This window comes from Amblyomma maculatum, chromosome 5 (genome assembly GCF_055883805.1).
Source record: "Amblyomma maculatum isolate TAMU_Amacu chromosome 5, ASM5588380v1, whole genome shotgun sequence".
Classification (NCBI taxonomy): Eukaryota; Metazoa; Arthropoda; class Arachnida; order Ixodida; family Ixodidae; genus Amblyomma; species Amblyomma maculatum.
Genome location: NC_139348.1, coordinates 20,063,422 through 20,087,114, shown reverse-complemented (window position 1 = coordinate 20,087,114; position 23,693 = coordinate 20,063,422). Strand labels below are relative to the sequence as shown.

The window sequence follows — 23,693 nt, the reverse complement described above, 5'->3', positions numbered from 1 at the left end:
CCAGTTTAGGTCCGGAAGCCTCAGACAAGCAGTATCGATGATAGCCGTTGACAGCGCCCGAATCGATCCCTGCTCCGTGTCTGTCCAGGACCAATGGGCACCTTTCCGGAGAAGCCGTATCGGTAGCTGCCTGAATGTAGCTGCATTCGAGATGCAGTTACAGCACAATATTACTCAAAAAGAGAGTCCGCGAAGATTCAGAAAGCGCTGACTTGTCTTCCGACCATGCACGGTAACTGTCAGATGTGCTGCCGAGGTTGCCGACGCTATCTGTGGTGATACCATCGGAATCTTTGAGTTAATCTTTCGTAATTGCAAATTTCTTGCATCGCTGCTAGTTGACCTCATCGCCAAAAACAGCAACAGTGAAACCTGCGTCGAGAAGAGCAGGCACTTCCATTTCTACTTTTTTGACAGCCACCAACGGTGCAGTATCAGGCCGGGCATCCTGGTGGCGTAAAGTGGACGGTTAATCCCTTACCGTTTGGTCATTGATGTCTTGGGGCCGTGTTTGACGCTCCAAGGGGACGCCAATCACCTCTGGTGTCGGGGCTGTCTGGGCCAGAGGAGACCACAACTTTCCTCGTCTCTTGAATCGCTTAGGCTGATGTATGCAGCAGCCCCGTACCCAAAACACCAGACTTCGTGCTGGCCACGTTGTTCTTTCGCTCGCATTGTAGCAGACGGCAGCCGGAGGCGGCCCGTTCCAGCCGGCCACCCCTGGCAGTCGGCAAGTCAGCGGTGAAGGCCCGGTCTGGCCTTCCACCCCCGGCAGTCGGCAAGTCCGCGGAGGAGGCCTGGTCTAGCCTGCCATCCCTGGCAGTCGGCCAGTCAGCGGAGGAGGCCTGGTCTGGCCTGCCACCCCGGCTGTGGGCCAGTCAGCGGAGGAAGCCCGGTCTGGCCTACCAGCCCTGCCAATCGGCCAGTCAGCGAGAGGCCCGGTCTGGCCTGCCACCCCCGGAAGTCGGCCAGTCAGCGGAAGAGGCCCGGTCTGGCCTGCCATCCCCGGCACTCAGCCAGTCAGCGGAGGAGGACCAGTCTGGCCTGCCACCCCTGGCAGTTAGCTAGTCAGCGGAGGAGGCCCGGTCTGGCCTGCCACCCCCAGCAGTCGGCCAGTCAGCGGTGGAAACCCAGTCTGGCCTCCCACCCCCGGCAGTCGGCCAGTCAGCGGAGGAGGCCTGGTCTGGCCTGCGACACCCGGCAGTCGGTCAGTCAGCGGAGGAGGACCGGTCCCACCTGCCACCCTTTGCAGCCGGAGAGTCAGCGGAGGAGGCCCGTTCTGGCCTGCCATCTGCTACAGGCGGCTCAGCACCGGCGGAGGCCTGGTTTGGCCTGCCCCGCCGCGCAGGTAGCTCGGCACCGAAGGAGGCCCGGTCTGACCTGCCACACTTTACAGTCGGCTCGGCACCGGAGGAGTTGCACCAGTGACCGACCTCGTGAAAGTCGCCTGGCCCATACTTCAGCTGGGGGTCACCACACTGTGTGCAGCCGATGACCCGAGCCATGCACAGGACGGCTCGAGGCAGGCCTCCGCTGGGGGTGGTGGCTTGTAGTGGAGCTCCGCCAGAAAAGATGCCTCAATGCGGGAGGCTTCCCTCTGGCCATGTCAACGAAGTCCATGAACTGACGGCGCCGGAGGTATGGCTGGTACATCGAATGGCACCGATGTATGGCATGAGCCACCTTCTCTGGTTCTGCCGCTCCAGGATCTGCTCGCTCATGCAGCTCTTGAAAACTCCGTAAAAACTAGAGCAAGCCCTCGTTTTCGGCTTACGTCCTGGCGCAAAGCTCATCCTTGATGCGCATGACGTAGTCAAGCGGCAAAATTGCTTCTCGAACGCTCTATAAAATCCTGCTTTGTTGTGAATGGGCGCTGTCTACGCCACCAGGTTACTGTGAAATCTAATAAAGCTACAGCAATCATGCGTGTGGTCAGAGCACTGTCCGAAATTGCCATTGCTATCTGATAGTCATCGATTTCATGAAGAAAATCGCAAACATATTTCTTGTCGGCGTATCCTTCAAACTTCGGCACGGGTAAATTCTGATTGAGATGGTCATCGCGATACAAGGTAGTGGGCGCTAACGAAATTGGCTCGCTCTCAACATTTCTCTGAAAGGTGCCTTTGTTTCAAGTAACTGGGATAGTAGGCCACTGAATCCGCTATCGAAATCCGACGGTTCGCGTTTCCGGTCCCATGCTCATAGGACAGAACCGCATGGGTCGAAGGTGTAAATTGAGCTGTCAACTGGGCGCTTGCGCCAGGTAAGTAGAGATCATCGTCATAGCTGCGCACGAAAGCATGCAATGTTGTCACTAAAGTTACACACTCGCGGGGCAAACCAAAGCTCGAGCGAAAATCACGTTGGGTGCCGGATGAAGGCTTCGCCTTTATAAAAGCGGGTCCGCGAGCTATGGTCTTGCCCGACGAGTGACTAATCCAGACTCTTAAAAACACTGGTTTATTACGGATGAACGGAAAAGCATTCAGTAAAAGCATTCAGGCGCTACTGCGCCGAGAACTTGCTGTTCATGCGCGCGACAATAGGACACCAAAGAAAAGTGGGAAGAACGTCAGGGCTTTACCGCAGCGAGACCGACACACTGCGGAGCGAATAGGGGCGAGCAACACCGAGGGGCGAGCTAGCGGCGGCACAAGAAACATTGCTCGTCGCTTTGTTTCTGCAGGCACTCCTTCCATCTTCGTGTCGCCGGTCTTCTTTCCGTTGTCCGTGCACACCCCGCTGGCCCATGACGCACGCTGGCAACCCAGGGCAAATGCAAGGTAGATCCCATGGTAGCGAAACTTCCATAGACCCCATGGGGACCGACTGAGTGAGGCAGGAGTTTTCCACCACCACGCCATCTGAGAATAGTTCTGAATACTAGTACGGATAATAAAACAAACAAAACCCATGACGTCACAGTGATGTACGTTTGGCGCGGATTTCAAACCTTTGTCTTGTAGACACGAAAGACAAGGCCAACGACGACGAACACAACGATGACGGGCCAATTCCGCAAAAAACTGACCCCCTGACTATTGTGTAAATTTAGTTTGACAGAGAATTTGACAGCCAGTTTAAGGCAACTTTTAGTGTTTAACAGGGTCTATTCTTCGCGGACTTGTCCAAGCATCGTTCTGTCTCCGTCGTCGTTCGCCTTGCCTTTCTGTGCGAGTGATGTAAAAGCATGCAGCTGTACACCGCTAGTTAAATCCAAATTCATTCGTCAGGCATGCAGTTCTTTTCTTGCTTGTGTGCGTGTCGTTTTGCCGCCTTTAACTTATAATGCATTGGCCTTATGAGTCACAAATGCGCCGTAGTGCTTGCACACCACGAAAAACACAAAGGCAGAATGGAGTAGAAGCAGAACCAGTTTAATGTCAGCTCTCGGTCGTGATCAAGCAGCAACATGGTGCAGTAAATGAACCACGAGGCGCTAAAACAAGATCAAATATGCAGCTCCAATAATAACACAAAGTAGTATGTCGCATCAGCAGTACGGCCCAGCTTGAAGATGAAAATTACACATACATCGCGTCTACTTTTAACACATCTTTTTTTTGTATACACAGTTATTTACAAGTTAAATTGCGCACTGTTTTGTGTCCACCGAATCAGGGTATACAATGAAGGGAAGCCCGCATGGAAACGAACGCATGGGAGCTTCCACAATAATTAATGGCAGCACTCTGTACCAATACACTATTACATGAAATCGTATTATATTTGGTGGAATGATCTGTTTACAAATAGCAGTCAGCTTACACACATCATGCCAAGACACTAAGATTTCCATCAACACTTGTTTTATGCAAATTAATTACATGCACGCCGCAAAACAACCCTTCACTAACAACCGCAATAAAATGTCGGATATCTGAACAGACTCAATTATTTAGCCTCTGTGTCTGTGTGCTGCCTTCGCACGAGCAGCCACATGAAACATTTTGGACTTTATTTGCTTCGCAAACAAATGAAGCCTAACTCGCGTGAAGAAGGAAAACATTTCATCATATACAGCACCGTTGCACACCGCCAAGAATGTTGTACTTAGTATGGGTCAAAGAAAGGGCTTGACCTATATTGTCTCTAGACACAAGTCTCTCAATAAAAGCCTTAAAAAGGCATTCACATGCACTAAAAATAATCAAGAAGCAGATCCCTTTACGTTCCAATGCCTCTAGCCATGAACACCAGTGCCTTATCGCAAAAACACTGCCCCGACATGGCACACAATTCCACAATGCCTTCAAACGTGTCGAAGGGCGTGTTGAATGACTTTTTCTGAATGTACATATCGTCAAACATTTTAGTGCATGCACGCCCAAGTGCCGAAAGCTAAGCTTTCTGCTTCTTATTAGTTCAAATATGAAAGGAAGACCCTATTTTCAAGAGAGGACGCCTTAAATCAGAGCTGCAGTATCCTGAAATATGTTGACATGAAAAACTGTTCAAACTATCTATAGCCCTTTTGGAATGAAACTGAAGTTTCAGATTAAATGCTTTGTTGCAGCAGCTGCAAGGCAACCACAGCGTTTAACGCTGCTGAGCTTCATCCAATGCAGCATCTTATGACGATACCTATGTGCTTATATCATTACTATCTCGGCCAAGGTCCTCTGGCGACGTCATTGTGTGAACTGCTGAAGTTTCTGGATGCGCTCTTGAAGCAGCTGGTACTTCTTTCGACGTAGGGCGTGTTCCTAGTGGCATAATGGCGGCCAGTACAAGGAGCTGCAAGATACACTAAACAATTGAAAAAAATGCGTGCCACACTGCATAACATCTGAGGTGAAAACCGAGTAGATACATTGACAGATATCATGAGAAGTTGGGCGAGTCGTAGGTATTCATGCTAGAGCGCGAAAGGACAAACACGGAAGAGAAGACAGCACAACACAATACATTGACAGAGCCTTGCCGCTTACCATTATATCACTCGTATGGTACGTATTTTTCAAGCCGGTAATGATTACCTCATTAGGCTCATGAATAAGCGCAATAAAATGAAAATGGACATTTGAAGAAACACTAATGAAAACTTCTACTACTGGTCGATGTTGAGAATTGACGTAGAACTCATGCGCTTTATATATACTACTATTCTAGCACTATAATAAAAAGGGCTATAAAGTGCAAGAGGAGCAAGTGTATTCTATCAATGTATTATAAAACGCAACAGAAACGAGAACTGAGAAACGCCAACGGGGAATTCATAGCATGCTGCTGGGCTCGCAGAGGAGCGAGACGTCACCCCAGCTCGGCATCGTCATTTATCAACACTTCTTTTGACATATTCATTTAATGCAGTCACGTAAATCCCTTAAATCTATCGTTCACGTGCCTACCTGTCAGCAACAACTCCTCGAGTTAATTCATGCAGTCAGTGATGAAGTTAATGCGGTTAAATGCGGCGCAGTAACTGATATGAGCAGAAGGTTGTGCAGTGTCTCGCGCGCCCGAAAAGGAATTTAAATGCTCGCTTGCTCACCTTCCGAGTTAAAATTCCAAAGCGAAGTAGTCAGACGCCGTTGGAGCAGTGCATGCCGCCACTTATGCGACGGAACGTCTCTCCGGAGAACCGCTGACGGAGAAGAACTGTAAAAGATCTGTGAGTTGAGCTAGTTGGTGCATCATTTTTTAAATATACACAGCGCAACAGACATAGGACAAGCGAGTAGAATGGAACAGCGCTGGCTACCAACCGCATAATGTATTGAAAGAACACGAATATATACAAAAATGCACGCAGAACCGTCCGAGAAGCTTTGCACGATACAAGCTTTACAGCAGCCAACACAACTTTATGTGCCTAAGTCTGACACATTAGAAACTACGGTCATGTTGTGTGTCGCTTCCAAATGGCAAGAAGAAGACGTGACGATACCTTTCCTTCATCCGTGTGACGATGCAACGAAGACACCGCTAAACCGCCATATTTCCGCACGCAAGCCCATTGCGTTCTGAAAGTTTCCACTGGATTTAAAAGAGCAAGAAAGGTCTCTAAAAATAAGATGCACTATAATGCACTATAAGATGCAAAAACACATAAGCCTATTGTACCTTTTCGCGGTTTTGTCTCTGTGTGCCAAACTTCGTAAGTAGTTTCGTAATATCTGAACAAGAATCTGTTAGTCCTAACGTTTGCTGACACGTGTTAGGGCCGAAATTGGAGGCTGTTGTCAAAGTTTCTCTTGAATGACAACTCTTCTTGCTCTGGTTTAACTTGAACGCGGTAATTTTATTTTACTCTCTGCCCCATAATCAACTGTAATGTGTTCAGAAATGCATTTCACAGGACAATTGCTAGTGCATGTTCAGTAATGAGTGTGGTATTAATGGTAAATGTTTTCTAGAATTGCTATCTATTAATTTAGAAAATACTTACGTTCGATGGTAAGATAAGCCTTTTAAATAGAAGTCGGGGGTATGTATCGGTTGGAATGATGAATTCGTGGGCGCTGTTTAACACAGAGAAAAAGAGAAGAAAATGCAGGGTTGGCACCTTAGTGTTTTCTTCTCTTTGTCTCTGTGTTAAACAGCGCCCATCAAGCTATCATTAACAACGTACCACTCACCCAGCTTTCCCTTCTGTATGTATCGGCGCCAAAATATGTCCAGCCCTTCGAAACATTTTTCTAAGTTGTGTTGGCAGAAAGAGAGGTATATTACAAGCAATCTCGTTAAACTTTTCCTATACACAGGTGAGTTTTTGTCTTTAGTTAAGTCTATGGATGCTAAATGTGTAGTTTAATTGCTTGATATGTTTTTTAAATCATGGTTCACAATTTAGGTTCACCCATGAGGTCCCTCAAAAGATTGTCCGGCAACTTTTAGCTTTGAAGTTGTCCTTTTTTTATCATGTGTGCTGGAAGTATTTCACTAGGAGCGAAAACATCTTGGCAGCCACATGTTGTGTCACTCGAAACTTCTGAAATCACGAATCGTTACAGGTTGTATCGCTACGGCTGTCAAAAAATTCAGTGTTAATAAAATGATCAGTAGTTTTGCAGCCCAAGCCGAAAGTTGTGGGTAGTGCGGATAAGAGTCTGCGAAACCTAAAAGGTTTGGGTAGACTAAAGTAATTGAAGAAGCAAAGATAATTCCTCTCATGCCATATGTACATGCTTTATCGCATCGTTTTAGAGTGGGAGCAATGTAAGGCTGAAAGGTAATCTTTACTGCGCCTAATAAGCTAACTAAATTAGGAGCTGCCGATTAGACAATAGTAGGAAGGTTCTAAACGGAAGAGCGTATACATGAGTGTGAAACATGTGAATAGGTTTATTTGTTGCTATAGGGGTGTTGCATACCAGATTGCGTTGTCCTGTGCCCGTATACGTACATTTTCCAGAGTGGTCATTGTATCAACATTGGACTTTCTCAGCATGCTAATCCTTTAGATAAACGAAAAACAAACGTGGCAAAACATTGCAGTCCATGTGAATGCGTGCCATTCTTTGAAGGTAAAGAGTTGTTTACTTCATAATGGTTAGAGACCAGCAGGGAAGTTGCTGAAGCTTTTTATGTCCTACGAAAATCAAACGTATGCGTTATCAAGACATTGGTAGCTTCATCCGCGAATGAAATGGTGCTGCATGATGTGTATAATAAAGCGGGTACACACGCCTAAATGCCCTCCCTTTTGGTGTAATGATATCGGAGGTTATTTATATGACTTAAAGCATGTGTGTCCACGTTATAGGGACATCAAGTCGTCCAATTAGGTTCAGCCCCGTGTTTGCCTCTTCTGTTACTTGTCCTGTCGGCCGCTCTTTTAGGTTATTTTGCATTATGCGTATGAGACTTGTGCGAGGAGTTCTTTAGCAGCAAGTAAGGGAAATAATTGTTTGTTCTTGGTGCAAATGTGTGAACTATGTCCGCTGCGTAACTTTCGGAAAGCTTCCGATACCTCTAGAAGTGAGCTTGCTCCTCATGTACTTTCATCAGGTATGCGAAAAGAGTATCAACGGCCAATACTTCTACCAGCAGAACATTATGTCGGGTTTTTTCAGCAACACAACACATGTCCTAACGTTTGACACAGAGCAAGCTCTCAAGTTTAAGGTATGTTACCCTTAACTTTATTATTTCCTTGCTGCTACATCTGCACCAATTATACCTCTCTTTGCATTTGTATTGCCAGTGTTCTAAAGCAATGATCCCGAGGGATTTGGACATTCGATCTTGAATCAGGTAACTATAGGTACCAGTAGGTTAACGGCAACCGCAATATTATTCAGGAAATCTGTTTTTTTGATGGGGCATACACCCGTTTCAATTTCACTTTCTGTTCGTCGTGCATTAATTGCAAAATATTTCAGAGACGACTTTTTGATAACTGCTAACCTAAAGCAACTCTTGTTCTTCTGAACCAGCAGGTAGAATCTCAACAGGACCATAAAGTAATGGATACTTTTCTATCAAGAAGCTTATTGGAGGTGATAGCAATGTATCGCATCATACATAAATCATGGTTGCGGCTGCAGAAATGCTATTTTCTCGATTCGCTGCTCTTAACCGCATTTATCGTATTGCAGCGAGAACACTAAAATATGCAATTGTGAACAAAGGATAACCGATGAATAGGTTTTCATGGGGGGCTTGCGATTGCCAGCCAAATTTTCACGTCCTTTTGCTACCTTTGGCTACAAATATAACGTTCTTCTGAGTGCTTGTTCGTAGGTTCTTCAGATTATTTGTCTAGATTTTAAACACATAAGTCATGATCGCCGCCTTAAAGGTGGGGTGAGATCTTGCCTAGCGTGGAATTAGATTTTGAGATTTTTCAATCATCTATTAGAGAATGTCATTCCTTCAGAAAATATATCACACTTGGGTATTCGCGATTTCGAAGAGATTTTTGTCCTTTTTCATTGACACGTTGACAGGAAAATGGGTATACCTCGACTTGTTCTCTTCATTTCCGATACTTGCAGAAAAATATTGGATTAAATTTTTTTTATCAAAACTTTGGTATTCTTTTTATTTAATGCACTCTTGTGATGAGCTATGTGAAACCCATTACCGCGACCTTTCAAAACCCGCACTGCTCTCAAGATTCCTTAGAGTAGGACCCAGAATGCCAATGAGGCACTTCCTCAATTAATTCGCGTGAGGTGTCCTAAACCACATTTTCAGTCGCAAAACAGTTGACATAGCATTGACCATGGTCAGTGACCGGTGAATCGATCAACAAACCATGATTCCTGACCAGACGGTATGCCGTCGAACCCTCGACTACAGTTGACACAGCAGTCGATGATGCAATTATATGCTTTAAAAGTGAAAACGTAGTACGAGCAAGAGTGCTGAAACTTTTGACATTCACCCTAGCACCTGTGTGTGTCTCACAGCTAACACGTATTGACAGAAGGTGAGTCGAAAATGTGTCTTCAAGCTGACATCTGAAGCAAAAAAGGTAAAAAAGAACCATTCAAGCAATGACAAAGAGCATAGAAATGAAGCAATGCTGCCACTTCAAAACACTACCGCCCAAATATTTCTTTAATAATGAAAATGTTTTCAAGGACTATATTTTTGTTTTTCTCAAAACAACCTTATTTGGGGGGTTTGTGTACCTTTTTCTAGGAAACTTTAAGGCATAAGGAAAAAAAATATTCAGATGTGTTATTTAGTGGCATTTTTATACCGGGAACTAGAGTCAACAGCATTTGAAATACCTTCAATATTCCCTGCATATTTTGTATCCATAGCTTTAAATACTACTTGAGTGCATCCAAATTTTGAAACTGTTTTCAAAGTCTAACCCCCCAAAAGTATTGCTTTTTGATTGAAAACGTTAAAATGTACTGGATAACCTCAGATATCACCTAAATGTTCAAGTTGAGCATTTGGCTTATGTGTCGTATTATTGACTTCGTTATTTGTAAATAAAAGAGGGATATTCATACTACTTTTGTCAGCTTAGATGAGGACCTCCGTGCAGCCGAGATTGGAACAGATGCTGATTTAAGGTCGCTATGGATCACGCAGGCTGTGACTTAAAAGGCATGTGTGATAGGTTTCTCTACAGCGAGAGTCATTTCTTTTCGGCTGATAGTCTTCAAGCAAAGAAAACGTGTTTATTTGGCTAATTTTGACTTATTATATGCCTTATTTTGAATAGCTTTAGGAGGGAGCCACATTAAGGCATTTTATGGGAATAAATAATGTTGCCTTTGCTTTACTGGAAAGAATCTTCTCTGCACAAAAGTGACGTAGCGTAATGACGCAAAAGGTGATTTTCCTTAGTACTTTTTATTTCTCAAAATTAGAACTGTCCACTTGATATCGTCTTGCACACATAGCTGAACTTTCTCTCTGAAGGTGTGTCCGAAGTACAATTGTCTGCAGAACTTTGACAAATACATTAGGCTGCGCCATCAATCTAAAATTTATAAAAAAAACTCAATGGTAATGCTGTATATCGTTACATATTGATATGGGTAAGTAATATATTAACATTATAAATGAAGATGCATGGTGTAAAGTGGTTTGTATCTGACTGTGTACTGCGTTATTTTTTCATGCATAGCTGTGCGCAGCACACAAGGTCCACCAGAACATACAATTTGGTATCGCTGCCTACGACATTGATGCGGATATCGACCAGACGGGTTCGTTGTCATGCGCTCAAGTGGAATACAGGGCAAACTACAGCCGAGTGAGACTTCTTAGAAGAATCCGAGACTTCTTCCAGGCTCAATTCAACAACGAGACACCTCTGGCCGACTGCCACAGCATAGTTTAACTTGAGCCGTTTGTATCTTTTGGAGGCATAGAAGCGGCAAATACGATGTCCACTTAACCAAAAAGTAACATACGAAGCACTACGGTAACTAAGGCAGTACTGCGTATTATTGTACAATTTATTAAAATCTATTAATATCGGTAGTAGCGCAGGCAATTTTCTGCTCAGTCTGCGAGAGATGCGTTCGCCACAGAATCTCCTATTGTGTGCCTCTTACGTAAAAACGTTTCTTCACAACAAATACAAACCCTGACCACGGATGCACAGTATGACCTGTATGACCTGGTTGTTGTTGCTGTGGTTGCTTTTGTGTGGTTGTTGAAAACGATTGACTACATTTAAGGCTCCGCTTACTTTTCTAAAATTGAGCTTATGGACATGTTTTTGTTATGTAACGATCATTACAACGACAAGCTTCGGCTTTATTGGATATCTGATAAATAATAATTAAAAATCACTTTCGTTTGCCGTTTTACGACAGAGAGGAACCCTACGTAATAATGTCCCCATCTGATCTCCATTTTTTATCAATGTATATTTTTCTATTGTCTAATATTTATCAATTAGTGCCAAGCATGGATGTTTATACAACATTGTCTTACTTTTTGTGTTGGCCCTTGCAAGAACCAAGTACGTTTATTTCGAATTGATTTTCAAGGAGTGTGCCGAAAACTCATTTTCCAAGATGTCATTTCGAGCATTTATTCCAGGCCTCTATTCGTCCTTTCTGCAATGGCGGCAAATAAATCAAGCAGGCCGGGAGAAATATGTATTTGCCTTATATCTCTAATTTTATGTACCACCACTGCTACAACGCTGCTACAACGTGGCGACGATTTTGGTCATTTAAGGGTTCTGAAAAAAAAGGCAATTAACCAAGCATGGATAACCAACTCATGTCCTCTAGTCTCTGTGTACATAGTCATGCCTAAAGGTGCGCTTTAGGGAAAGCACTGGTTTGTCTTAGTCGCCGATGCTTGCCAGGACGCAATGCATGCGCGGCTCTTCGGAGCCCTTACCTATTTCCTCTGGGCTGCAAGGGAATTTAAGCGACGGACGCTTCCCACCTGAAGACATTTCTTGTCAAGACAAATTCCGCATTAACGTATCTCTTTTCTTTCGGGACTGCTTGTCTGGCCGTCCTCACAAGACACAACGTTAAAGGTTCCCGTTAGACGACGCCGTGCCTTGCCGGGGTGTTCTGGTGCCTTCCGCTGGACCCCGGCAGCGAGCCCTACTCTACCTTCGTGGTTTGCGACCATCTTGCAGCAGGAGGAAAGAGCAAATCAAACAAAATACTCAAGCAAAGGCAATCTTAGATGTATGTGCATTTTTGTGGGCATAGCTGCTGAGCTAAAAACGTAGAATGCCTTTTTAGTTTTTACTGGCCCCTCCTGCCTTTTTTTTGTTTATTCCTCCTTCGGGCAACATACAGGTGTTGCCCATGAAGCAAGACAAAATGAGGTGCTGAACCTCTTGACTGGGTTTTGATCGCGCCGAGTTACAGCAGCGGGAGCGGTATTGAATTATACAATAAGAAAACGCTATCTTCGCTGTCGTTTACAAAACAGACACATAAAGACACTTTCTGTAAATTTAAATAATGCTTACTAACTGATATACAAAATTGACACAGACATGCAATACAAAATGGTTGTTTGAACCATAAACATAACAGCACATCAAATGGAACTAGACGTAAGCATTTTGCTGTCTAGGACACAACGTTATATAGAAAGGAAAGCGAAAGAGATGCGTTTAAAACCCTTGAGCGCAAAACTATCATTACCAGCATATATTACAAATGTATTTGAACTACACAACAACATGATTTTGTACTCCACTGACTGTGTTCCGTAGTAGGTATGAGGCCTATTTACCACAGCTGAAGTCTGACGTAAGTATAGTAGATCTATTTAGGTATGTGGTAAAAGAGTTATAATTTGTTTTTATTTCCTTAAAAATAACTTGCTTAGTTTGAATTCATATATAGTACTGACAGGGATCATACGACACTGTTTTGCCGAGCAACTATGGGTGTCGTTTTCTGCAGGTAAAAGCAACCAAGCTGCACGCGACTGCAGGGCTGATATTTTTTCGAAGTCATTTTTGTTACAGGTACCCCAGATAAGAAGACAGTAACTGATGCGAGGAGGGGTAAGATGGAAATACAACTGCCTTTTTAGCGAGAAAGGTAAATAATATCGCAGCCGAGAAAGCATGCAAATTGCTCTGTTATCTTTACACGGGTGTGGTCTATGCGGTCTCTTCAGCCTAGGTTGGGATAGAATTTAACTCTTGGAAAGGAATGGAAGCTGACACGTTCAAGTAAGCAAGAGCCGTTGCGAAGCTTAAAATCATAACCCAGGCAGCACACCAACATCGCACCAAACCCGGACCAACGTCGACAAAAATTGGTACCAACATTGGCGTAAAACTAGGTTTTTGAGACATTATTAGATTTTTATATATTGGTCCGGCTTATATGCCAACATTGCACCAGTCTTCGCGCTGCCAACATAGGTGCAAAGCGGGTCATGCCAGTGGTGTCACAAGTTGGTATTTAATGGCATGCCACTAGACTTCATTGGCACACGTGACATTGGCAATAAGCCGGCCGTGCCGCTAGTACCGCATATTGGTATTTATTGGCATGCAGCGAGTATTCATCGGCACAAGTGGCACTGGCGGTGCCACTGTTAACCCACCTTTAGCCATGCAGTTATTGCATCCTTGTCATTACTGCTGCCATTTGCTTAACTCAGTCTGACAATTGTGGTTTTCTTATGCAGTCATTTCCCAATACCATCTTGCATGTAATCTCCCTAAGGCGCCATAAAGACCATGCAATTAAATGAGACAAGCAAAATATTTTCCGAAAACCTTTTATTGAGAGCTCTATACATCTACATGCCACAAGGACATGAGAGGGCCAAAATGCAGTGCAGAAGGCATTGCGTAGAGGGTTAATATGGGAGGGGCTAGTAGGTGGAATTGGGAACAGGGCACTAAAAGCACATGACCAGGTAGTGCAGGGAGAGGTGATGGGGTGCAGTGTGCATTTGATCATGATGAAAGAGGCTGGACATGGGGATCAGGGGCGATGCACTATAGCCTTGTAGTGCGAGAGGTGTTGCAAGAATAGGAGGCTGAACATTGGTGCACTCCAGAGCAGTGTCCATCATGGAGGGAAATTGGCAGTGGACTGTGTTGAGCATGGTAGTTAGCAGTGAAGGGCCGATGGATCAAGTGATGAGGTTGAGGGGACGGAGGAAGCGCATGGCCCAGGCATTAGGCTGGACACACTGCAGGAAACAACCATTTATAAACAGTTTGTTGAGGAGATTGGCCCGTGGGTCTTACAAATGACATCTGCACATAAAACAAGCATTTATCACCACAAGATCCAAACTCACCTTCTCAACGCTTATCCAAACACACATTTGAAGTCTGGGTGCCCTATACGATTGAGTACAAAATACAGAACGCCGCTATAGTAAAGACTCTGATATAGTAACCTCAAACTGAAATCCCGGTTTATCTTCCATAGGCAACTGTACATTTTTCCCCATTTATAGTAAATATATTTTTGATAAAAATCGGTTAAATTGCTTCTGGTCACGGCGACGACTCCCACGATGATATCGCCATCCGCGCACTACCTAGAATCGCGAGGCCTAGACTTTTCGTATTTGAAAACAGAACAATAACCCCGAGTGTTCGTTTAGGCGGCTTTACCACTAGCCTTAGCAAATGTCAGGCGAAGCCTACTTTACAAAAACCTTGAAGCCGTGAGGGAAAGCTCGCAGCGCGAAGAGAAAAAAAGTAAAGCTGTCTATAAACATAGCAAGGAGACGGCGTGGTGCATTCAGAAAGTAGAGGAGAGTAAAAGTGCAGCAAGAAATAGGGAAGGGGAAGAAATGGGTTAACATTCACTGCTATGTGCAGCACAAAGCATGAGGCAGCGGAGGCAGAAAGTGGAGGTGCAGCGAGTACGTTCTTATAGCACTTTAGTGTCACGCGCATTTATCATTAATTGCCTTTTAAAAGACAGAAAGAGCAAAAAGGGACACCATGCTCATGCAAAGCTTTCGTTTTCACATGAAATCGAACTTGGTTGCATTCGTAATCACGTTATCCACATGCTTAACAGGTACTTCCACAAGATGTAGAGAAATTTTATAATGAAAAATCACACAAAGCGATGATAAAAGCGAGATGGAAGGTATTTCAGTTTTTTTTTCATTGAGCAACAAGACGTGTTCACTATGCGCCCATTTAACTAATAGAAAGCATTTTCAGGACCATGTCATCACAGACCACTGATATAGTAAAGACCCTGATATAGTAAATATTTAGCTGGCTCTAGTGGCTTTACTATAATGGGGTTCTACTGTACATATTGAATTCCTATTGCCACACATTCTTCTTTTAGAGCATTTTGCGACAGGTCTCTGGGCCTGCAAGGACATGGAGCATCTTATGACGTAGGGAATAAAAAAATACATGCAAAGTAATATGCATCCCACATACAAAAAAAAAGATATTTGGAAGGAAAAACCTGCTTTCGGCAAACCGATAACTTCAGGTGGATGCTTAGTGTTCATATACAATTACAGTTCCTGAAAATATGGCTGTTCAGGCTCCAGAACGTATCAATTTTTAAAAAATCTTTAAAAGCTCCAATAAGCAATATGGATTACTAAGCATGCAAAACCGGATGATATTAAAGAACACATTAAAGAATATTTTTCCGCAGTACGCCAGTTAAAGGCACACATTCATTACTGCGGCCAGAATAAAGAAAATATTGCCCTGCCAGAATCGATCAAACTATCTTCAATCAGTTAACTGAGGGAGATGTGTACATTGCAGATATTCTCAAGGCTGTGTATGCATATTATATTCTCATGATCAGTGATGAATTAGACACACCTGCTGGGTTTACAAGAACCATCTCGTTTCAAGTTCCAGCTTTTTAGTTTTCACAGCTTTTATTGCATGCTGCATTCTACTATAAACAAGATACTTTGTTGGGCGAGTTGGTCAGCGCTTGTTCTGCGGCTTCCTTTTATCTTGTCCTGTGTATTCCTGTTCGCGCTGTTTAAATGAACTACTATAAACAATTGCCTTACTTGTAATGTACCAAGGAATAGTTTTCATACAGTGCTCATCATAAATCAAAGGCACCAGAACAAGCACACGCACAAGAAAAGAAGAACGGGACAAAGCGCCACGCACATCTGATTTGATGTGCAGAATAAAGTACATATTGTAAGAGAAGGCTAGGTCGAGACGGCGAGGACGTGACGGCAAGGACAGCGAAACCTTGTCTAGCGTTTTAATCCGATCACGAACCCAGGCGCGCGCCGGAGCCAGCGCCGCGGGACGATGATGATGGCATGTACAAATGAAAGAAGGTCCACAGAAGGCTCACACAATCTGCACGGGGGGTCGTAAGCGGCCAGCCTAGCCGCTCCTAATTAACCGATGTACCGCAGCACAAAACGGTTTCAAGCGAGAAACATGAACAATTTCAGTTCCACGGTGGCGTCGATCGGCTGAGGGATCAACAGGCGTGACTTTGTAGTTAACTAGAGAAGTTTGGCTGATGATCTCGTAGGGACCAAGGTAGCGATGGTGGAATTTGTCACTAAGGCCAGGGGTGCGCAGTGGTGTATAAAGCAGTACTTCGACACCGGGACGATAAGAGACCACGCGATGCGTAAAATCGTAGCGACTCTTGCGGTCTTCCTGGCACGCTGCTGTGTTTAGGCGGGCACGATGACGGCATCTGGCCACACGAGATAAGAACTGGGTAGGTACTGATGTGGAGTAGTCGGGCGTAGAGAAGAAGGAAGCGTCGATAATTGTAGTGGGAGGACGGCCATAAACGAGGAAAAATGGAGAATAACCGGTAGTCCGCTGTACTGCTGTGTTGTAGGCGAAAGTGACGAATGGTAGAATAGTGTCCCAATTTCGATGATCCGGTGTGATGTACATGGAGATCATATCCCATAAGGTGCGGTGAAATCGCTCAGTCAGCCCGTTAGTCTGCGGATGGTAGCTTGAGGTTGTCTTATGAAGGGTGGATGACGCGTGAAGAACTTCGGCAACGACTGCCATTAAGAAGGCCGTCCCGCGGTCACTTACGAGCACCCGAGGAGCGCCATGACGAAATACAATTGATCGCAAAAAGAAATTTGCTACTTCTTGAGCGGAACCGGTCGGTACAGGTGCTGTCTCAGCGTAGCGTGTAAGGTGGTCGACAGCTGTTATAACTAAATGGTTACCCCCATTGAAAAGAGGTAGAGAACCATATAAGTCGATGCCGACTACGCCGATTCGCTTGGCGGGACAGGGAACAGGTTGCAGAAGGCCAGCGGGCGAAGACGTCGGCCGTTTGCGACGTTGGCACAGAGGGCAGGATGCGACGTATTTGGCAACGCAGGAAGATAGGCCAGGCCAAAAGAATCGTTTTTTCACGCGGTCGTAGGTTTTGTCAACACCAAGGTGACCTGCAGTAGCGTCATCGTGGAGAGCTGCCAGTATACGTGGGCGAAGCACACGCGGCACGACTGGGATCCAGAGAGTTTCATCTGGGCAATATACGAAGCGGAGTAGGATGCCATCTTCGAGCTTAAAAGTGCGGAGTTGTCGGCGAAGCCGAGCATTGGGTGGGTCCGAAGCGCCAATAAGGCGGTCGATGATGGGTCGGCAGTAGGCATCGGCTAATTGCTGTGAGCGGAGAGCGTGTTTGTTCTCAGAGTCGTCAAATGAAACTGTTGTGATATACGTCGGGGAAAGAGATGGTCGGCTGTGGTCATAGGTGGAAATGCATTGGGGAGAAAAACAGCAAGCCGATTCCGAAAGTGCACAGCGAGAACGAGCGTCGGCGTCTTGGTGTTGGCGACCCGCATTATACGTGACGGCGAAATTGTGTTCCTGCAGGCGTAGAATCCAACGGCCAAGTCGGCTTGTCAAATTTTTGAGCGAAGACAACCAGCAAAGAGCATGGTGATCGGTCACAACTGTGAAATGCCGACCATATAGGTAAGGTGAACTTTTTGGACAGCCCAGACGACGGCAAGGCACTGCTGCTCGGTAATGGTGTAGTTTTCTCAGCTGGAGTCATAGTTCGACTGGCGAAGGCAATCACTTTTTCACGAGAAGTTGCATCGCGCTGAAGGAGTACAGCTCCAAGACCGAGACCACTGTCATCAGTGTGCAGGATGGTTGGAGCGCTATCACTGAAGTGGCCAAGAACAGGGTCTGATGTGAGGGCGTGCTTCAGATTATTAAAAGCGGATTCGCACTGCTCAGTCCACACGGAAGGGCTGCGTGTTGTAAGTAGTTCATGAAGTGGAGCAGCAATACTTGCAAAATTCCTTATAAAACGCGGGAAATAAGACGCCAGGCCGAGAAAACTGCGCAATTCTGTAATACGTTGTGGACGAGCAAAGTTCAAGACCGCGATGATTTTTTCAGGGTCTGGGCGAATGCCGTCATGGCTGACTAGATGTCGCAATATTTTAATTTCCTTCCGTGCAAAGTGGCACTTCGTGGTGTTGAGCTGAAGGCCCGCTGAAGCGAGACACGTGAGGACCTCATTGATGCGGCTGAGATGGTCGTTAAAAGTTGACGAATAGTTGACAATGTCATCCAAGTAACATAAACAGGTTCTCCATTTTAGGCCGCGAAGCACAGTATCGATCATTCTTTCAAATGTCCCTGGTGCGTTACAAAGTCCGAAAGGCATAACAATAAATTCGTAAAGGCCATCGGGAGTTGAGAAAGCGGTTTTTTCTTTATCGTCCTCGTGCATAGGTATTTGCCAATAACCTGAGCGGAGGTTTCAAGTCGAAAAATATTCGGCGCCTTGAAGAGAGTCAAGGGCGTAATCAATCTTTGCGGGTAATTTTGTTGAGTGCCCGGTAATCAACCCAAAAGCGTACCGAGCCGTCCTTTTTTTAACTAACACTACTGGGGAGGACCATGGGCTTGTCGAGGGATGAATAATATTGCGATGGAGCATTTCATTTACATTTTCTTCAATTACTTTTTGTTCAGAGAGGGAAACCCGATAAGGCCGTCGGCGAACGATAGAGTTACCTTCAGTAATGATGCGATGGTGCGCAACACTAGTCAGTTCCAGTGGTGGGGAAGTGGCATCAAAAATGGCTTGGTGGTGTCGAAGCAATGTCAGCAGTTCTTGGCGTTGGTTCGGGGTGAGGTTAGTATTAATAGTTTTTGTGAGAACAGAAAGAGAGACGTCTGGCGAAACACGGCGCTGAGGCAGAGGGGCGGTGAGCACCATCAAGGACAAAGGTTGAATATCCACCATGCAGGGGTGAGAAGTTCCTTTTGGGAGCACGAGGGATTCACGTGAAGTGTTAGTGGCCGCTACTGTCGCTGAGCCGTTGCAGAACCTCACAAGGCTAGACGGGAAGGCGATACCGCGTGCAAGATGACGATAAGATGGTGCGATGAGTACGTTCCCGTCAGTGATGTTGTCAGAAACAACGGTAAGCAGTTTTTCGCACTGAGGAGGCAAAACAGTATCAGCGGCGGCAACGAGGGGATGATGTCGTTCAGAAACTTCAGATGAAAAATCGCTGTCTGTCATATGGATAACACGGTCGCCACAAGAAATTAACGCCGAAGCGGTTGACAAAAAATCCCATCCTAAAATCATCAGATGCGCACATGGTGAGAGCACAGCAAACTGCACATGATGGCGGACGCCTTCAATAACAATTCGTACGGTGCACTTTGCTAAAGGGCGCAAAGCGACGTCATTGGCTCCATGGAGTTCAGGCCCATCATATGGTGTCGTCACTTTTCGCAAACGGTAGCACAAACCAGCGTGAATGACAGAAATTGCAGCTCCTGTATCAATCAATGCTTCGACCGGTAATCCTTCAGCGAAAACAGAAATCACATTATACGGGCGATCTGGAGGACTTTTGGTAAGTTCGCAGAGTGCAGTTTGACCTCCGGAAACTGCAACGCTTAGTTTTCCGGATGGCGGACAGAGATAGTTGTTGCGGGTTGGAGAGGGGAAACTGAGCGGCGGTATGAGGATAGGGACCGACGTCGGGATGCATGAGTTCCACGAGGCTCAGACGAGGATTTTGGAGGTGGGGATGACCTTCGAGGGGGGCTTGGAATAAACCAGCGTTGATAATATGACGTTGTAGGGATGTCACTTTCAAAGGTATCGTAACCATGGCGCTCGTTCTGGAGGCGGCGACGACAGACGCGGGATATATGTCCTCTAATGCCACAGTAATAGCAAATTGGTCGGGAGGGGCGCCAAGGTGCGTAATAGGGTGGTGCAGATTGAGCCGTCGCTATTGCATTGACGTGATTGTAGGTGGGTGCCGGTCGAGGTGGGGGAACTAAATAAGGGGGGGGGGATGCTGCGACGTGCGCGTATGTCGGTACGGAGTAGGGTGCCGGAGGGCCAGATATCATAGGTTCGGTGATTGTTGCCAGCTCTTCTTTGATGATGCTGCGGAGACAGGCGTCGTTAGATGTTGCGGAAGAGTGATCGCACCCGTGTCGACAGACATGCTTGAGGGCCTGGAGCTCCTCGCGGATGATGGCTCGAATAAGTGCCCGTAGGTCGAGATCACCTTAGGTCGGGCCAGTAGCGTTGGCGGGCTGCAATCCGGAGGACTGCAGCTGGTCGACGCGTTGGCGGGTCGTAATAATGGAATCAATAGTTGAAGAATTCTGAGCAACTAGGATATTATACGCCGTAGAATTGATTCCTTTCAAGACGTGGTGTACTCGTTCATGTTCCGCCATGGTGGGACTAATACGCCGGCAGAGTGCAAGTATGGCCTCTATGTAAGACGCATATTACTCATCAGGACCTTGAAGGCGTGAAGTGAGCTTGGTCTTCGCGATCTCAGTCCGAACTGCCGGGTCGGCGAAGTACTGTCGGAACTGCTGTTTGAAGGTGGTCCAGTTGGTCGGGGCTCGCGGTTGATGAACCAAGACCTGGCGACCTCAATAAGGTAGAAAGAGATGTTGAGAAATTTCAGAGCATCGTCCCACCGGTTGTAAGCACTGCAGCGTTCATAGGTGTCAAGCCAGTCATCAACGTCTTCATCGCGACGACCAGCGAACAGCAGCGGGTCGCGCTGTCGTGTGGGCACAGTCGCAGGGGGTGGTGCAGCCGAGGTAGAGGGTCCGGCTTGTTCGTGGGTACTGTCGGTAGACATAGCGATGGTGGCTGTTGCCAAACGGCGACCGGAACGTAGCTCCAGCGAGAGGAAGGGCCCAAGGCAGCAAGGGGATCAAATTTCACCTCCACCACTTGTGAGAGAAGGCTAGGTCGAGACGGCGAGGTCGTGACGGCAAGGACAGCGAAGCCTTGTTTAGCGTTTTAATCCGATCACGAACCCAGGCGCGCGCCGAAGCCGGCGCCGCGGGACGATGATGATGGTATGTACAAATGTAAGAAGAAGATCATGGCATGTAGAAATGAAAGAGGTCCACAGAAGGCTCACAATATATATCTCAATGCCGGCGCATGCGCAGGGAACACATTCATCATCATGCAGTTTAAGATATGTTCAATAAACGCTTTCTCAGCATTATACAGATTGATTGACGTGTCAGTGACTCACAATTTACCTTTCTTTCCGACATAAAACGCTTCAATTAGCTCTCTGGCCATCGTATTACCCCTCCTTGCAAGAATGCGCACATCAGAAAAACATGGTTCACAAGTGCCTGAAGGGCAGGATCTGATACGCTTTGGAATATTGGAGCAATCTTTATTTTGCTCTATATTACGTTCACGTTCCCAGATTCGCTCATTAACACATCGGCCGGTTTGCCCGATGTAGGAGCAACTACAAGAGAAGGGAACTTCATATACAACCCCTTCGGCACATTTTAGAATTGTCGCCCATGCCTCATACCACAGCATCTTTCGCTGAGAAAGCGTTTTTTGAACATAGCTTATCTTAAACTACATGATGCTGAATGGGTCCCTTGCGCATGTGCCGGCAGTGAGATATATCTGTACTTTGTTCTGCACAACAAAACCATTTGTAAGTGGCACTATGTCCCGCTCTTCTTTTCGTGTGTGTGTGCGTGCTGTTTTGGCGCCTTTAATTTATAATGAATAAACACTAACTAGTCAAATATAAGTTATCTTAATCATACAGTGCTGCTTGTTCAGCTAAAATGATTACAGTTAGCCGGCAATGAGCAATTGAGCAAGTACTAGAAATTTACTTTGCATAGGCAGGAAAATATGCTAGATCGGAGTTTAATGATGTCATACGTCCTTATCAGCTAGCAGCCTAACAGGTATGCATTTTCCCTTATCCTAGCTACTCATATGGCCATACCATCGGCAACCGTCTATGTGCAAGATTATTTTCGGTTAGGCATACATGGGTCATTTTATATCCAGGTGCCAGGTGTTGTGCTCGGGCATCTTAAAACCAATTCATTGTAATTGTTGGTATAGAGAACAGTAATCTGCCTGAATACATGAGGTGAAATATTATTTTGCATGCTTAAGCACACATTAAAATACAATGCTTGATGTGACTATGGGATCACAAAAAAAAATACATCTAGCAGGACAGCGATTTTTCATTTTCACCCTATCACAAGTTCCTTGATACGCCAGTTTAGTCCTGAGCAGAAAAGTTGTTTCGCACACATTTTATATTTCAATACCTATAAAATGTTGCTATTTTGTGAATTTATTTCAAAATCAAAATGTCTTAACAGCTTCACAAATGGTTCTTTTTTCAAAGAAATGACAATATTTTGTACTCAAATTAAAAATAGGATTGTGTCTGGAGAAATAGCATTGTTTGCAGAACAAAACAGCACATATGCAAAAAAGCACTAATATCGCTCAAATTTAATGTGCAATGCATGAACTGAGAGTTCACCTAAAATTACAAGTACAATAGCCCTGTATACATGGACTCGACAGCCCCGGTTCGAATCAGAGTTGAGTAAGCAAGGTCATCGTTACTCGACCCGGTTGGTGTGTACTTGAACTCGCTTTCTAGTGAGTAAGTGTCGCAGCACAGCGTAGCGTCGAGATTCGAAGTTATTGTGCAAGTTTCGCACTCGTATTTGATCCCACTGCCTTTTACTATCGCGAGCTTCGATTATTTTTTTTATCCTTGATGAGCGCTAAAAAGCATTCAATTTGAGTGACGCTCGTCGCCGCTTTAAAGGCTTTTTCATATCCCAGAGTTCCCCATAACTCGACTTCCTGACTGCACAGCGTCCACATGCCTTTAGATAAGCGGGTCGAGCGCGTTAACCTACCCCCTGCAAGCGAGTTTACGCGACCCACTCCGCCGCCTATTTTACTCGACTCGACTGTGTATACATGAACCCCACAACTGATATTTTACTCGATAGACGTACTCAACCCCATTCTGCCGAGTTCATGTATACAGGGGTCGAACGCACGTGTAACAAGTAATAATGCTGCTAAGAATCCAATCTATTATCTTGTGGCTCATCCAGGTTTCTAAAAGATATCTTGTCTCACAAAGGAGAATATTTGGGGTTAAGCAGCTAAGCAACACAAGATTCATATGCGTGTTCCAACGCATGACTCCTCAATGCACTTACAGTTGCAATTTGCTTGGTCATGTGACAGTTGACTAAACCGTCTGACCAGACATGACAATCGAAAAAAAATCGGGGGATCATTTCTACTTTTGTTAAGACATACAAAAGCCGTCTGGCATGGTTTTTGTTGTTGGCACAGCATTCAGAGACTGCGGGAGTTTGGCAAAGTTTTATACGTCTTATTTTGTTTGGCAGTAGCGAGTGGATGCAGAAAAAGAAATATGAGTAGGGAATATAAGGGGTGACAACACCCCGAACTGAACCTATTGGACTAGTGATCCACACTGTGTATCTTAAATGGCGT

The 23,693-nt window shown here is 45.5% G+C and overlaps 1 pseudogene; it reads left to right on the top strand.

Annotated features, from left to right (window-relative positions):
- Positions 1-225: 225 nt before the first annotated feature.
- LOC146187842 (uncharacterized) overlaps positions 226-23,693 on the top strand; it is a 54,526-nt pseudogene continuing 31,058 nt past the window's right edge.